A 15,797-nucleotide genomic window follows, 5' to 3' on the forward strand; every position below is an offset into this window, starting at 1 on the left:
TTTGACGGCTAAACATTGCTTTGATCCGAACTCTAACAATTTTCTCAGTTGCTGGAATTTTTGATTTTTCCTGTTTCAAAATTGTTCTGTCATCATGCCCGGCCCTCGCGATGTTCTCCATCTTAACTATTTGCGCAAGGAGGAGTTGATCTATGAATTGACTATTAGAAATGTGCAATCTGGGGGCACGGTTGCGGTAGACACAAACAAGCTTAGAGAGTCCCTTGATTTGCCCATTTCCATCCCCACTTTGGGAGAGAAAGAAATTGACGACTCTCTTTCCACGATCATCGAGAATATTACTGGGCTAGCATCTGTAGTTAGTTTTTTTGACGAAAATGATCCTTCTCCTAATCGAATTAAGCGTGTGCAAGCCAGGCTATTTCATTTTTCAAATAGAGTTAACGATCTGTTGTCTCTGAAGTTGAATGACGTTCAGAGGAAGGAAGCTAGTATGGTGCTTGAAAATATTTCTGAATTATCTAGTAAGGTCACTCAATTGTTAACTGGGGAAGTTCCTCCCAAAACTGATCAACCCGCTACGGTGAATGTAGGTAGCGAGTAAGAGCCTCCTACGGGAGAAGTCAATAGGAAAACCGTTGGAGCTCAAACTATCTCTGCCCCATTGGACAACGAGTCTGAACGCCGTACGTCGTTGAATAATGTACGTTCTGAACTAACTTCTTTGCCACTGAAACCTTTACCTACTATGTCACCTGGGTTCAGCAGCTTGCCTCATCCATTAGCAATGTTGCTCAGAGGTATCTCTAAGTTTTCTGTTAATACCACCAGTGAAGTTATTTCATTCTTAAGGTTTTTAGTTGAATTTCAGGATCATGCCCTTGTTTTTTCTCTTTCTCCGTGTCAAATTTTACAGATAATTTATCCTTATGCAATTGGTATTCTCTCAGATAAAATAGTAAGAGCCATTGCCGAACAGTCATCTATTGAAGATTTTCATGCACATCTGCTTGCAAATTTTATTCCTGCTCGCGCGAGGTCATCTCTGATTCAGAAGTACTATTATCGAGTACAGAGATTGGATGAAAATCTGGCTGATTTCATACAAAACATTAAGTTTTATACTAGGGTGTTTGCTCTTCACTTCCCTGAGGATCAGATTGTACAAGCTATTGTGGAAGGCATTTCACCATCTTATAGGTCATATTTGTGTTTCGCGGCGTGCCCGCAAACCTTCTCTGAAATTGAAGCATTGGCCGTCTCAGCGGAAGGAGTTAGATACGCCGATTCCTTGCGTGTCCTGAAAGAACCCCCTCCTTCGTTTAGTAATACTCGGCCTCCACCTCGCCGACCAGTCACACCCCGTAAATGTTATGCTTGCGGGTCGCCTGACCATATTCGCAATAAATGTCCATTGGTCAAAACTACTAGGGCAAATAATGGACCTGGTTCATCACAAGGCTGTTTTAAATGTGGGGCTTTCTCACATATCGCCAAGAATTGCCCAAATTCAAATAGCACCCCCTCCTGCTCAACCTCTGGTGCAAATTCCACCAATGCCAATAATAATAAGTGACTAGCGGCTTCGGCTGAGTCGACTAATTCTGCTTCCCGAGGCTCAGCCCCTGGTAAACAGGTCGAAAATTTAGGGAACGTTCGATCTTCAAATCCATCTTTTGAATGCCCCAAAGAGTGTCTTAGGATTGCGGCGGATACCCCCGCACCGGTGCCTTTTCTCAAAATTGAGTTAAATAATGAGCCTATAACAGCTCTATTAGATTCAGGCAGTGTTTGTTCTATTATTTCGGCTGAATGGTATTCAAAATTGAAATCTGTTTGTAAACTTCCTGACTATTGTTCCTCTTCGATTCAATATGTTTCGGCTAATTCATCTCCATTAGAAATTCTAGGTTCTTTACAGGTCAAAATTCGTATTTGTAAATTTACATGGAAAATCAAATTGTTTGTGGCTAAGCACTTGTCTTGCCCCATCATATTGGGAGCTGACTTCATTTCTCACACTGGTCTTGTGCTCGATCTTCAGAGTAAGTCGTGCACATTCAAATTTGCTTCCAATTGTAAAATTCCCTTGTTAAAATGTAATTCTGCATCATGTTGATCTATTTCGCCTACCCAGGATGAGATGTTGTTAGACCTTAGACATCTACCTGAGGAGCAGGCTGATAGTATTCGTAAGTTGTGTCAGTCATTTTCAGAGGTGTTCTCTGATACTCTTGGTGTTACTGACCTTATCGAATACAAAATTGAGGTCACGGATTCGATTCCTGTCCGTTTTCCACCATATAGGCTATCTCCACCTAAAATGAACTCTCTGAAAGAAATCATCGATCAGATCTTGAAGGATGGTATTATTAGGCCCTCTAAGTCGGCGTATTCTTCGCCTATTTTTCTAGTCCCGAAACCCCAAGGTGGATTCAGGCCTGTCATTGATTATAGGGCTCTCAATCGGAAGGTGGTGTTACATTCTGTGCCCCTTCCTGACCTTCATTGTTGTTTTTCATGGTTTCGTAAGGCCAAGTTCTTTACTATCTTGGACTTGAATCAGGCCTATAATCAAATTCCCCTAGCGGAAGAGTCTAAACATCTTACAGCGTTTGCCACGGATTGGAATTTGTATGAATACAACCGCGTGCCTTTCGGGCTCCCCACGGGAGCAGCTGTACTCACTAGGCTGCTAGATAGGGTCTTCTCCGACATCAAATTTGAGTACTTGTATCACTACTTGGATGATGTAGTCGTATTTTCGGAGACCTTTGAAGAACATCTAGATCATCTGCGAGAAGTTCTCAATCGCCTGCGTAAGGCTGGGTTAACTGTTAAATTGTCCAAGGTTGCCTTCGCTAAACCCTCCATGTCATTCCTAGGGCATATTGTGTCACCGGATGGTGTGGCAGTCGATCATTCTAGAACACAGGCCATCCGTGATTTTAAACCTCCCAAGGACATTAAAGGTATCGCCAGGTTCATTGGTATGGTGAATTTCTTCAGGAAGTTTATTCCTAACTTCGCTAATAGAGCGGCGCCCTTAAACCTTCTTCGTAGGAAAGGCATCAAATTCGAGTGGGGACCTTCTCAACAAGCCGCTTTTGAAGATCTTAAATTAGCTCTCTGTAATGCCCCTGTCCTTGCTATGCCTGATTTCTCAAATAAATTCATCGTCCAAACTGACGCGTCGTCGTCAGCAGTAGCAGCAGTCCTTCTCCAAGAGACTGAATTAGGGAGGCGACCCATCGCCTATGCCTCTAGGACTCTATCGGCTCAAGAAGCCAAGTACTCCATCTATGAGCTCGAAGGTTTGGCAGTCTTATTTGCCTTAGAAAAGTTCCGTCTCTATTTGGAACATGTCAAATTCGACCTGGAAACAGATAATCAAGCCTTAAGCTGGGTCTTAGGTAGGAGGCGTCGTACTGGTCGTATAGCCCGTTGGGCCATCCGAATTTCTGCCTTCCAATTCGATGTCAGGCATATTAGAGGGACCGAAAATGTTGTTGCCGATGGACTCAGCCGTATGTTTTCCAACGACGTCGAGACCCATGAACCGGGCGACAGTTCATCACCTCCCGAGTCCATACTATCTGATGTTAATGCCATCTTAACAGATGCTCCCATGCTCTTTAGGGATATCGAGAAATACCAACGTGAAGATCCGACGCTGGCTCCGATAATGGAAACCATTTCTTCTGGGGAACATGTTGTCACTTATGTACTGAGGAATGGTGTTCTATGTTGCCCTTCGAGGCATGATAAGATTATGAAGGTTGTCGTTCCAGCTGTTCTTGTGCCTATGATCTTCAAGTACTATCATGAGACCCCATTAGGAGGGCATCTTGGAATCTTTAAAACTCGTGAAAAGTTTCGTGAAAGGTTCATCTGGAAGGGTATGGACGGTGAAATCCGTGAACTAGTAAAAGCTTGTAAATCTTGTTTGCTTAGTAAACCCACCATGTCCACCAAGGTAGGCCCTTTGTCTTCGCATCAGGCTTCGCACCCCATGGAACGCCTGTATATTGATTATGTAGGACCCTTCCCCCAGTCAAAGGGAAATGCCAACAAGTTCATCTTTGTATGCGTAGATGGTTTTACAAGATTTTCCTGGTTATTTCCGACTAAGCTGGCTACCGCTCAGTCCACCATTACTTGCCTAAATTCTATTTTTGCTTCTTTTGGTCCGTGCCAATATATTGTGTCTGATAATGCTAAGGCTTTCACATCAAATCTTTTTCGTAAATTCTGTTTTGACCTGTCCATCTCTCATGTGACAACTTCTGCTTATTACCCTCAACCATCTCTGGCTGAACGGGTTAATCGTAATCTCAGGTCCGCGCTTATTGCCTATCATCATGAAGATCATTCTAGGTGGGACACGTCCCTGCACTGGTTAGCTTTTGCTTTGAATTCGGCGGTTCATGAATCACATAAATTTACTCCAGCGTCGTTGATGTTTAAGTTTGTTCCCAACACGCCGCTCTCTAACCTCTGGTCTCTGAGTGACATTCTACCTGAGACAATAGACCCGGACAACATTAAAAATCTTTGGAAGAAGGCTAAAGCCAATCTTAAGGTGTCTCATGAAAAGGTTAGGGAAAGATATGATCGTGGACGGAGACCCACCCATTTGAAGGTAGGCGACCAAGTGATGGTCAAGAATTTTGTCCCCGCGGGCAAGCTTGCCCCCAGATTTCATGGGCCGTGTGTCATTCTCGATTTCCTTACTCCCGTTACCTTATTGTTAAGCAATCCAGCCACCGAGAGGATATTTAGGGTTCACCTGTCACAGGTGAAACCTGTATAATTTCTGTGTTAACTTGCTTCATATAATTTTAAAAGAAATATGAAGGTTATATTTTTTTGAGGGGTTTCACTTTTAAGGCCTTCTGCCCTTTCTGTAATATTTTTTTATATTTAAGCACTTATTGTAAACCCTCCCCGCACAGTTAAACTGCCATCCTGTCCTTGCCACGGCCATTACCACGCTCCCGTCTCCTGCTCCACAACACACAGTGGCTTGCTTATGAAAAGAAATTCAGCACGCCGCTGGCCCCTCAACCTCTCCTCAAAGCCTGTGCCCTCAAAAAGATGATGGTCCAACAAAATTCTGCCGCCGAGCTTTAATGTTTCAGTACCCCCGCAGCAGCGCGGCGCCGTACCGTTCCTGAGGCAGGGTACGGGCCCGCCCTTCCCCAGTGAGGCCAACCTGTGTACGGCGAGCCGGAGCCCTCCTCCCGGCCAAGGCTGATTGGCGGCGCACGACCTGCTACTGGCCCGCAGCCGTATATGTTCACCGCGGGTGCGGCGTGCTTCAACACCACTACTCCTCCCATAGTGCGGGCGAGCGGTATCTCAGGGTACTTGAGGGGTCCGAGCGGCCTCCTCTGGACACAAGCTGCAGCGGCCGGTCTGGCCATCCAATTTAATCAACTACATGGACATTTACTATCAGCAATTACTACACTTGGGAATTCTACTGCAATATTTGGTGGACTTTGAAAATTTTTCTTCACTTTCAAGTATTAAAAGTTTTTCTTCTGAATTCAATTCCTACAAACATAAAGACATTACTTCAACGGTTACTACAAGAATTTTGAAACTGGATCAAACCAAATTTAGAAATTTTTTATAAATGCTTCTGCAATTAATCTCCATATCAACATCATAACTTGGACCTTATTTTCAAAAAAATTTCATGCGTCACCCCGGGAGGGACTTTTGGGGGGGGGGGAGGTCTGTACCGGGCGGTACACCTCCACGCCGCTAATTCAAACTTTGCGCCAGTTGAAACTCCTCTGCTGGAGGAAGTCGGAACTTTATCTACTGTATTAATTTTCAAGTTTCTCAGAAGATGTCACCACTCGGAAATTTTGAAGTTTCTGAACTGGGTCGTTTTCGATGTATTTTTGTTTTACCTGTAGTAAGAAGTGTGAACTTTCTCTTCTAGAGGACACTACTGAAGAACTACAATGGTGCACCCTAGTGCGAAGTGAAAGAACTGTTTTTTGGAGAAATTTTTATTTCGAAAGTTTGTTCCTTGTTAAATTTCTTTCTGTTATTGTTTAAGTTGGCTGTATAACCCTTTCTTTCCCCTTGTTTTGAATTTAGCCAATCCCGAATTTCTTTAATTAATTTATAACCAATCAGGTGTATCTTCCCCAACGGGGATATGCTGCTTAACCCTAGCCAATAAAGTTTTTGTGGGAGGGTGTTCTCATTCCTAAAACGCCTCGAACTTTCCGCGAGAGTATATAAAATGCTGATTTTAGGGTCTCTGCGCCACTTCTGTACCATCCTTCAGTGTGTAAAGTACATAGCAGGGGGCGGGAAGCGCCTCTTTCTTCGGACAGCAGTTCATCCATAAGATAATGGCCGTTTAATAACTTCTTTTCTTGCTAGCTCAGCAGTTTAACTCTCGGGGCGGGTCCGAAGCTTTTCCACCATGTAACTTTTCCCTAAAATGTAAAGACTCTTAGTATCTATTCTCTTTTAAGCTACATATTGGGATAGAGAGTGCTTAAACCTCTCGAGCTCCCACTCATATTGTTTTGAGGTGAACTTATTTTTCACAACCAATTCTTCCTTAACGTAAGGTAAATTGTTTCTTTCTAAAGTCACCTCTTTAGTATGGGATTAACCCTTGCATTAGCGGCCTAGAGCCAGATTAGGTTTTAAACAAAATGTATTAGGAGTGCAGATCGCCTCCTCTCAAATTGGTATTTTAGAGGCCATGTAATTAACCTTTTCTCACTTAATAGGCCTCAGTAGGTTGGGTATTTTTACCCCTGTGTCTATGTCCTTAGAGGACAACTTGAAGGTGGAGTTTGGTGTGGCCTTTGATAGGCTTAAAGTTGAGAGCGAGTGGCTCTTTCTCGAAAATTGAGTGTTGTATGCCTCGAGGAGGCTTTTCTGTGTAATTTAGAGCAAGTGCTCCTGGGCATGAATGGGGTTTTCTGCCCCTCTGTTAAATCTTGTTTTGAGGTAAAGTTGGGCTAGTTGCCCAAGAATTGCGAGTTCGGGGCTCGAAGCCCAAACCCTGTAAATACTATAATTGTACATTCTCGAATAGTGTCTTTGCTACTCTGTACCTGCCATTCTTGTTAGTTCTTGATATTGAAAAGAAAATATAACCTTGTTAAATTTTACATTAACTTCGTAGTTTGAGACCCGTTCACCCCCGCACCTTCTTTCACCTCTACCTACCACAAAAATACGGTAACAATAACCATTAACATTATTCTCTTAAATTGCCAAGTAAATGATATATAACTTCGTAAGATATAAATGGACCTAAATATGATAACCTATTTCGTAATGATCATTACTCAACTTCAATATCATTCCGTTGAATATATTAAAATTATCAATGTATATGTGACAAATTTATGGTGGTTGACATTTGATTTCTGTGCCTGGTCCTACCTGCTCTTTCACGGTTAAAATTCAAAATGAAATAAAATTATGAGTTAATCCATCCTAAAATATACTTTCCCGGAGATGCTCGCACAGACGTAAGACTAGACAGATAAAAACCTCCACGCATACATCCAGTAAAATAATGTATGACATGAAGGATAGGATGACATGAGATAATAACGACATAACAAAATCATGTTTATGTAATTAAATCAACATATCACATGATATGAAATCTACAAATTAAATTATTACACAATCCATAAACTACTACTATTAACTTATATTAGATATCATGGTGTCTATCCTCGTAGCTATGTGTGTAGTAATTATATCTGGTTATAACATCAGTCATTATATGTAAAATAAAGTGATACGGATCATTAACACGAAAATCGTAACCTTGCAGGGGCATATCTCTACAACACAACCAATAGTAGTTCATGAGTAGTAATGACGACAATTACTAAGTCGATGTTCTCAAATAGTGCATAACATTATTGTGAACACACTTTTCGCCCCAGATAACCACAATATGAACAAAAATTATGCATTTCATGACGGACTACACCGTTAAATCTCATGAAAACTAATATGAATTCGTACGACTTCACACGCACAGCACATCTCATACTTAATATGTATTAGATACATTTAAACACACCATACACCTTTGATGCATATCATAAAATCATTCTATATCAACGTAACACTCACTACGGTATCACTTGTACTAATATCACCGTCGATTAATACTCAATTATCACTTACATATCACTTCGCAGTAAACCAACTAATATAAATTCAAGTGTCCCATATTATCCACAAATCAACACCAAATACACGACTTACCTGCATAATATCAATATTTAGCACCATAACATGCAATACCTGACGTAATTATTCCATTTTAAGCCATGCCGCAGACAATATTTAGTCATTAATTCGGTAATCCACTTCTTAACTTTCACATATAACAGCACACATCATAAAACACATCATCATTTCCTTCTATATTTCTAGCACTACTTAAATAACCTCGACATAATTGATCTACAAATCACTACACATCACAATGTTACAATGTTCACAGATAAGTAATAATAATAATAGTAGCCGATATTGAGATCATCGAGGTCGGAACATTTCAATAAATGATCCCGCACACGCCTGTTAACATATAAATTTCGAAACTCCGTACTCGAATATATATACGTGTCGCAATATGTCGGATTACTATAATATACACCATACTTATTATGTGTACACTCCATATCTAATCAGGACATCTAGATATACTTGAAATTGCATATAACTTCTATGAAAGAAATTAAACTACAGGAAAGAACATTATTTATCTTTAACATATAAAGATTAACTGACTTGTCGACCAGGGTTAAGGTGGCGCATGCCGCATCCGCATTACGAGTATTACCACGATTGGGGCTCACCTTTACTTATTAGCCCTCCATCTCTTTATTCTTGCTTATTTTCCACATAAACATGCGTTCCTCTCGAGTAGAATGCGCCTGTAACAATCTTGATTGAGATTATTAGACTTATATAACAATATATTCTACTATACAATTCCAGCTCCTCTGCTCTTCGTAAATCTTTTGTACTGTCAACTCGAAAACCTTCTTTATATCTCAAAACTTTCTCAATAATCATCTACGGTACCTTATAGTTTTTCATCATAACAGTGACATGCAACGGAATATCTTAACTTAATAACATCAATTACCATTTCAAGGAATACAATTTTGCTACTTGCAACATAGATGTCGCCACCACTGTGATTATATAATATCGATATCTTTCCATGTGTAACATCTATTCACATGTATTTCCGTTGGTTTTGTCTTGTGAAATAACAAATTACAGAACATATAACATTTAAAATTACCACTACATAACTAAGATTGTACAATATTGAACTTAAAATGTTTATGAAGTCCATTTCTTCTCAACCGTTATTTTGAAATCGTGACATATATACATAGACACATATCAAGGCTACTCCGGTGCCATGTTTGTGAGTCCTTCTGATCTGGGTTCCATGCATCGGTACCCGTGCTGGTTTGTTCAACGTCATATGAAAACGGCCCAGTTTCTGACCTTATGTCTTGTTCTAGCTTTCTTCCATCTTCTTTCTCCCCATCCTCTTCTGCATAAACTTCTGGTCTTCCTTCACGCACTTTTGGCCTTCTCCCAAATTCTTCATCATCTCGAAGAGCGCATTTATTTGAACCTCCATTTCTGTGTGGCTTCTGGTCTCATTTGGCATCCAGTTAATTACCACAAGAGGAAATCTCTGCGTGGATGTGTACTTACTATACATAGATATTCTAGAATGGTCCAGACGGCCGTTGAAACCTACAGTTAAAAAGTGACACTCGTCGCCATAAGACCTATCTGTGTCGGTGCGACGTAAAGCCCCTAGCAAAAAAAAAGTGACACACTCGACAAGATTGATTTTGGGAAATGCTACACATTGTTACAGCAGGTGTACGAAAGGCCCACCATTGGCTGTAATACATGCTCGGCACCTTCGGAGAAATTTTTCTTGAGCCCACCACACTACTTCGTTGTTTTGACTGATGTCCTGAGCAGCTTCCAAGACACGTTCCCCGAACCATTGCGGGGTTTTCACTTCTCTGCGATACACCTTAAATTTCATGTACCCACAGAACATCTAAGAGTTTTAGACCGGAGCTTCTTGCCAGCCAGCCGATTGATCCCAAAGGCACAGTCCATCGTTGCGAATAGGTGGCATCCAGGTGGTGGCACACTGCGTGAATAATGTTCGGGGCTACCCCATCATGTTGGAATCACACGTGCCGTTGGGTATGGAGAGGGGCAACCTCTAGTAATAATGCTGCAGTGCCTTCCAGAAACGGTAGATAAGGTACGCCAGTCAGTCTATGAGGTGATGTCACAGATCTTTTCGCAATGCCTTCCAATATCCCTGCCTAAGCATTGATACAAAGCCGAATCTGGTGGTGGGAAAGTCTCATAGCATGGGGATTGTTCTCCGACCATGTATGTACATTGTAAAATTTGAAGGTATCACTCCTCTTAAACGAGGCCTCGATTATGAACAAAATATGATTCACGAAGTCTTCGTGTTGTCGACGGGCCCATTCACAGAATGTCACGCACGGTGTATAATCTCCCTCTGATAGGAGATGAAAACGCTGCAAATGGTAAGGATGTTGCTGGTTTTCCGTAATGTTCGTAAAGATAGTCTAATGGGTCACTCCCACCACTGCCACTATTTGGAAAGTAATTCTGTCGGAGTCCTATACAATTAGTTCTAATATGCCAGTCTCTGTACGAAGGTCATATCTACGCCCATTAGCTTCACGCCCGAACATGACATTTCCGGTGCCAGCTATTCTATGTATAACTGCTATGATCGTACGTCGGTATGAAGCCCTTCTTTGTGAAAATCGTTCAGCGTACATCTCCACAGCTGCATCAACATTCTATCCTACTTCGCCGTAAATTAAAGCCATGTCTAAATATTCTGTTGATGTGAACTGTCCCATGGCTAAGCGGTAGGTGTTTCCTAGCTCCACACTAGTCATGTCCTGATCGTAAACACCACGTCAGAGGTAGGTCCTCCCCCTCCCAACGAGGCTGCCAAACATGTGTTTGCTATAATTTACATCATAACTTTTCATTTTACCAATAAACGCATCGAGATAGAGGGTAAATAACCAATAAGCGTTTATTTTGACATATTCCTAGGTTTTGATCTGTTTGTACGCTCCGTCGTCGTGCGTTTCGAGCCTTAACCTTTTACATTACTGACGTCATTGTGATCTTATCAAGTAATGGTGCAAGCTACAGACCTGAAACATACGGCGTTGTGATCCCCTCCCTACGATTTATTACATATATATTACTTTGGTGCATGAATTATCCTTCATCCGGTATTTGACATACTTGAATATACTAGGTGATATCGTTAGTTCACAAACAATGAGAAGTTTACGCAATGAAAAAAAAAATATTGTACATATATGCACGTGGTTAAAAGTGATTTGGTTGATTCTGAAGACGTTCTTGTAAAAATAAATCATGCCTTTTTTTACTAACAGTTTTCGTTTTACAGGTATGTTATTGTTTTCTATGAGTTATATTTCGTATTTCGCCAAAAGGAAAACTTAATTAATTCTCAAAGCTTAACGTCCCTATCCGACGGACGAATCACCATCAACGGTGTCATACGCCCTCACTTTAATGTGAACACTGTGGAATGGTCTGGAATTGAATCCGGGCTATTGGCACACAACCTAATGAGCAGAAATTGTATACCACCATCCCCTCTACCCTGCCAGTCAACATTCCGATGGCGAGGATTTCTCCCAACCAATGGTACTCGAACCGGCTAACCACGGTGTCAAACCATACAGACTTTCACCTGCGGAACCGCAAGGAAGTTTGCAACACGACAGGTATTTACTGCTGCTTCCCATATTTAAAACTATCCGTAATTATATATCCAGTTTTCCAAATAGTACTCTTCTCGAGCTGGGTTTATCTAGCTAATTTCAGCAAAAACCCTTTGTTTACTGAGTTATTAAATAATGGATACTATTTAATAAAACATTTTATTTAATATTCCCTAATAGACACAAATCGATGTACAAAGAGATTATCCCGATGACATATCACCAAAGGCCTAACTGCGGGTTGGGACTTTAAAATCCCAACAGGACTAAACTGAGCAATAAAATAATGCACTACATCTACAATGATTTATGGAAGTATGGCATATAATAACCACAATTATTTTAGTAAAAATGATAATATTTTACTATATGAAAATAAATTATTGATTCTTATTTCAAGCATTCATTGATACATAACATCACATTACACATAGTACACTTGGAATGAGGCTTTGATTCCACTTTCGTTGATGACCAGTTTTTCATATCGTCCAGTAGCTTTTACGAATTCTGGGCGGAATGATCTCCTATTCTGAAGTCTGTTGTCTGGTATGCAGCCTCATTTTTCCTTGCCTATGGAGAAGTAATATAATAACTGTTTGGGTTTCTGCATGGTTTTCCTTTCTTATCGTGCATTTGTTTCCCACTCGTTAACAGACCCATACTAACACGACGCTTGTAAGAAAGGAATTGGACTTTCTCTTTCACGTCACAGTATGAAATGAAGAAATTGACGAGTGGCAATTCCAAAAATGTATAAAACAGGAAATGCCACCACTTTTTGGATTTTCCTTCAACTCTTTTCTTTAAATCCTTTGTAGGTCGCTCCGACACAGACAGGTATTATGATGCCGATGAGATATGAAATGGCTAGGAATGGGAAGGAAACGGCCGTGGCCTTTATTAAGGTGCATACCCAGCATTTGCCTGGTGTTAAATTGGGAAACCGCGGAAAACCATCTTCAAGACTGCCCACAGTAGGATTCGAACCCACTATCTCCCGAAGGCAAGCTCACAGATACGCTCCCCTAAGCGCACGGCCAACTCATTCGGTGATTTTTGGTCAAGTTCGTACAATAATCTCAGGTTTATTGACTCTTCTCATCAGTGGATTGTACTCTCTTACAAATTCTAGAACTTCAGCATCAATCTGTGTGCCATCCATCTTTGTTCTCTTCACAGTGCATGTATCAGTGCCATGGTACTTGGAAAGGATGTGCACACTTCGGCAAACTCTCCACTTTACATATAAAAGCCCTTGATCCGTTGTCCCATTATCATATTCGCCTCTTTTCGAATGTTTATCTTATGCTAGTTTTGGAAGACCTAGCCTATTAAGTTACACCCCCACAAGCTAAAATACCCTCTGACTTCTTTCTAGCGAGATATGATGTCAAAGTTTTAATTAGAGCTCCCACGAGTCCTAACTCGTCTTTCCTCTGATAAACATAGAATTCATACACATGACATATCATGTTGGAATGACCTCATAGCTTGTAGCCTCTCTTGATCGACTTCATTGGATTGTACTGTTTTATTGACGATCACACTTTTAACAATACCATACTTTAATCGATGCACTGGAATTGGTCCGGATTTTCTTAATTTTTATAAAGTATTTTTCAAAGCAATACTCAACACTTACTTTATACAATTCGTATCTGTTTTTAGAGGTATGGCATCTTTGTCATTAATGTGGATGTTTGCCAATAATTGAAAATACCAATCTCCATTTGCTTTATGTATCTGAATTGACACTCCCAGGTCTTTGTCGTTTACCTAGTAGTCTCGAATTCTCGGCAAGCGATTATTATCAAAGAGGAATAACTGCAGACTACAAAATTCATGAAATTCTTTCATCGCAATAGTAGGTATACTCTTTTGCTTTTGTTATACACGAACATTATTCTAGTAAAAAATATCCCGTACGGTTTCTTCATCCAAATATATCAGAAACGTGGTCTTTTAAATCTTCAAAAATCTCGTAGAAAACACCTTTATGCAATGAAACTATTGGCCCATTTGTAGTTTGATCTCTCATCGTCCATCGCCTTCACATTATATTGTCTTATATTCTGGCTTCCTTATCTTCTGAATTGGTACAGGAATTACTTTGCTCTTAATCTGTTTTCAAAATAATAATATATTCACCAACTAGTTGAGAATGTAGCCAAAACAATCTAGTTGAGTCATTTAAGGCTGAGTCTATTTCTCTCACACTCGTGAATTTACTAGGTGTGTCTCTATCATCCGGTATATTCTCTAACTGAAGAGCTAATTTAGTTTGCCATAATCCTGCAACAAGTAATACACGATATTGTAGATGAAATTTGTTAGTACACATACTACACAAGAATTGTAGATATCATAACACCAGACGACAATGATAAATGTACAGCAGAATAACATACTGTTAAAAATGAAGTAAATATATGATATCCGTCTGAACAGATAACTCGTATTATATTCACACAGGAAGCGTTCACAATTTCATAAACGCGAAGTGTGTAAAAACATCTTTCAATCATAATCTGCATCAGTACTTAAGGCAGTTGAGTCCCGATGGAACATCTAAATAAATAATATATCACCCTCATAAAATTTCCTGATACACAAATGAAGCACACATCACGCACTAACACCTTACTTTTCAAATATTTCCTAATTAATAAAACAATACAAACTTACCTGATGAATGGTACTCTCTACAATTATTCACCATGTAACAAGTGTTCTATTATCGTTCAAAATGGTAGCATGGAGTCAAGATTACAAGTAAATATCTGTCACTACACGGTAGATTGTACTCTGTAGTTGTACGAGTAGTATAATTGGACAGTTCTGGCGCCACCGCCACCTCCGGCTCCCAGTGGCCGCCTCCACCTCAGCCAGTGGCCACCTCCACCTCCACCTCAGCCAGTGGCCTCCCAGTGGCCTCCTCCACCTCAGCCAGAGGCCTCTTCCAGTGCTGCCAACTTAACCTAACTAGCGCGAGATAAACAAAGCCACGTGCTTTTTGACAGACAACAACGCACCGCTAACCTCAGTACTGCCATCTTGACGGGCCTAAACCTCAGTAGTGCCAACTTAACCTCACAAGCGCGAGGTAAACAAAGCCACGTGCTTTTTGACAGCCACGTGCTTTTTGACAGATTTGTAAACAAAGCCACGTGCTTTTTGACAGCTGTCATCGACAACAACGCATCGCAAACCTCAGTACTACCATCTTGACGGGCCTAAACCCCAGTAGTGCCAACTTAACCTAACTAGCATGAGGTAAACAAAGCCACGTGTTTTTTGACAGCCACGTGCTTTTTGACAGATTTGTAAACAAAGCCACGTGCTTTTTGACAGACAACAACGCATCGCTAACCTCAGTACTGCCATCTTGACGGGAATAAACCTCGGTGGTACCAACTTAACCTAACTAGCTCGAGATAAACAAAGCCACGTGCTTTTTGACAGCCACGTGCTTTTTGACAGCTGTCATCCGCCATCTTTAAACTACAGAGCGCTGTGCTGCCCTCTTTCGTCACCTGTCATCGGCAGTGCTGCCATCTTGGCGGGCCTAAACCTCGGTGGTACCAACTTAACCTCACTAGCTCGAGATAAACAAATCCACGTGCTTTTTGACAGCCACGTGCTTTTTTGACAGCTGTCATCCGCCATCTTTAATCCATAGAGCACAGTGCTGCCCTCTTTAGCTACTTACCTTTGAAATGTGGTGGCGGATAATTTGAAAAATGCTTTTTGACAGCAGCCATCTTGCATCGCAAACCTCAGTGCTGCCCTCTTTAGCTAGATACCTGTGGTAGCAGACAATTCCACGTGACAGCAGCCATCTTTAATCAAGAGAGCACCGTGCTGCCCTCTATGTGGTGGCGGCAAATTGAAAAATTCCACGTGCTCTTGTTTGGAAACAAACTCACGTGCTTTTTTGACAGCTACCAT

This window comes from Anabrus simplex, chromosome 1 (genome assembly GCF_040414725.1).
Source record: "Anabrus simplex isolate iqAnaSimp1 chromosome 1, ASM4041472v1, whole genome shotgun sequence".
Classification (NCBI taxonomy): Eukaryota; Metazoa; Arthropoda; class Insecta; order Orthoptera; family Tettigoniidae; genus Anabrus; species Anabrus simplex.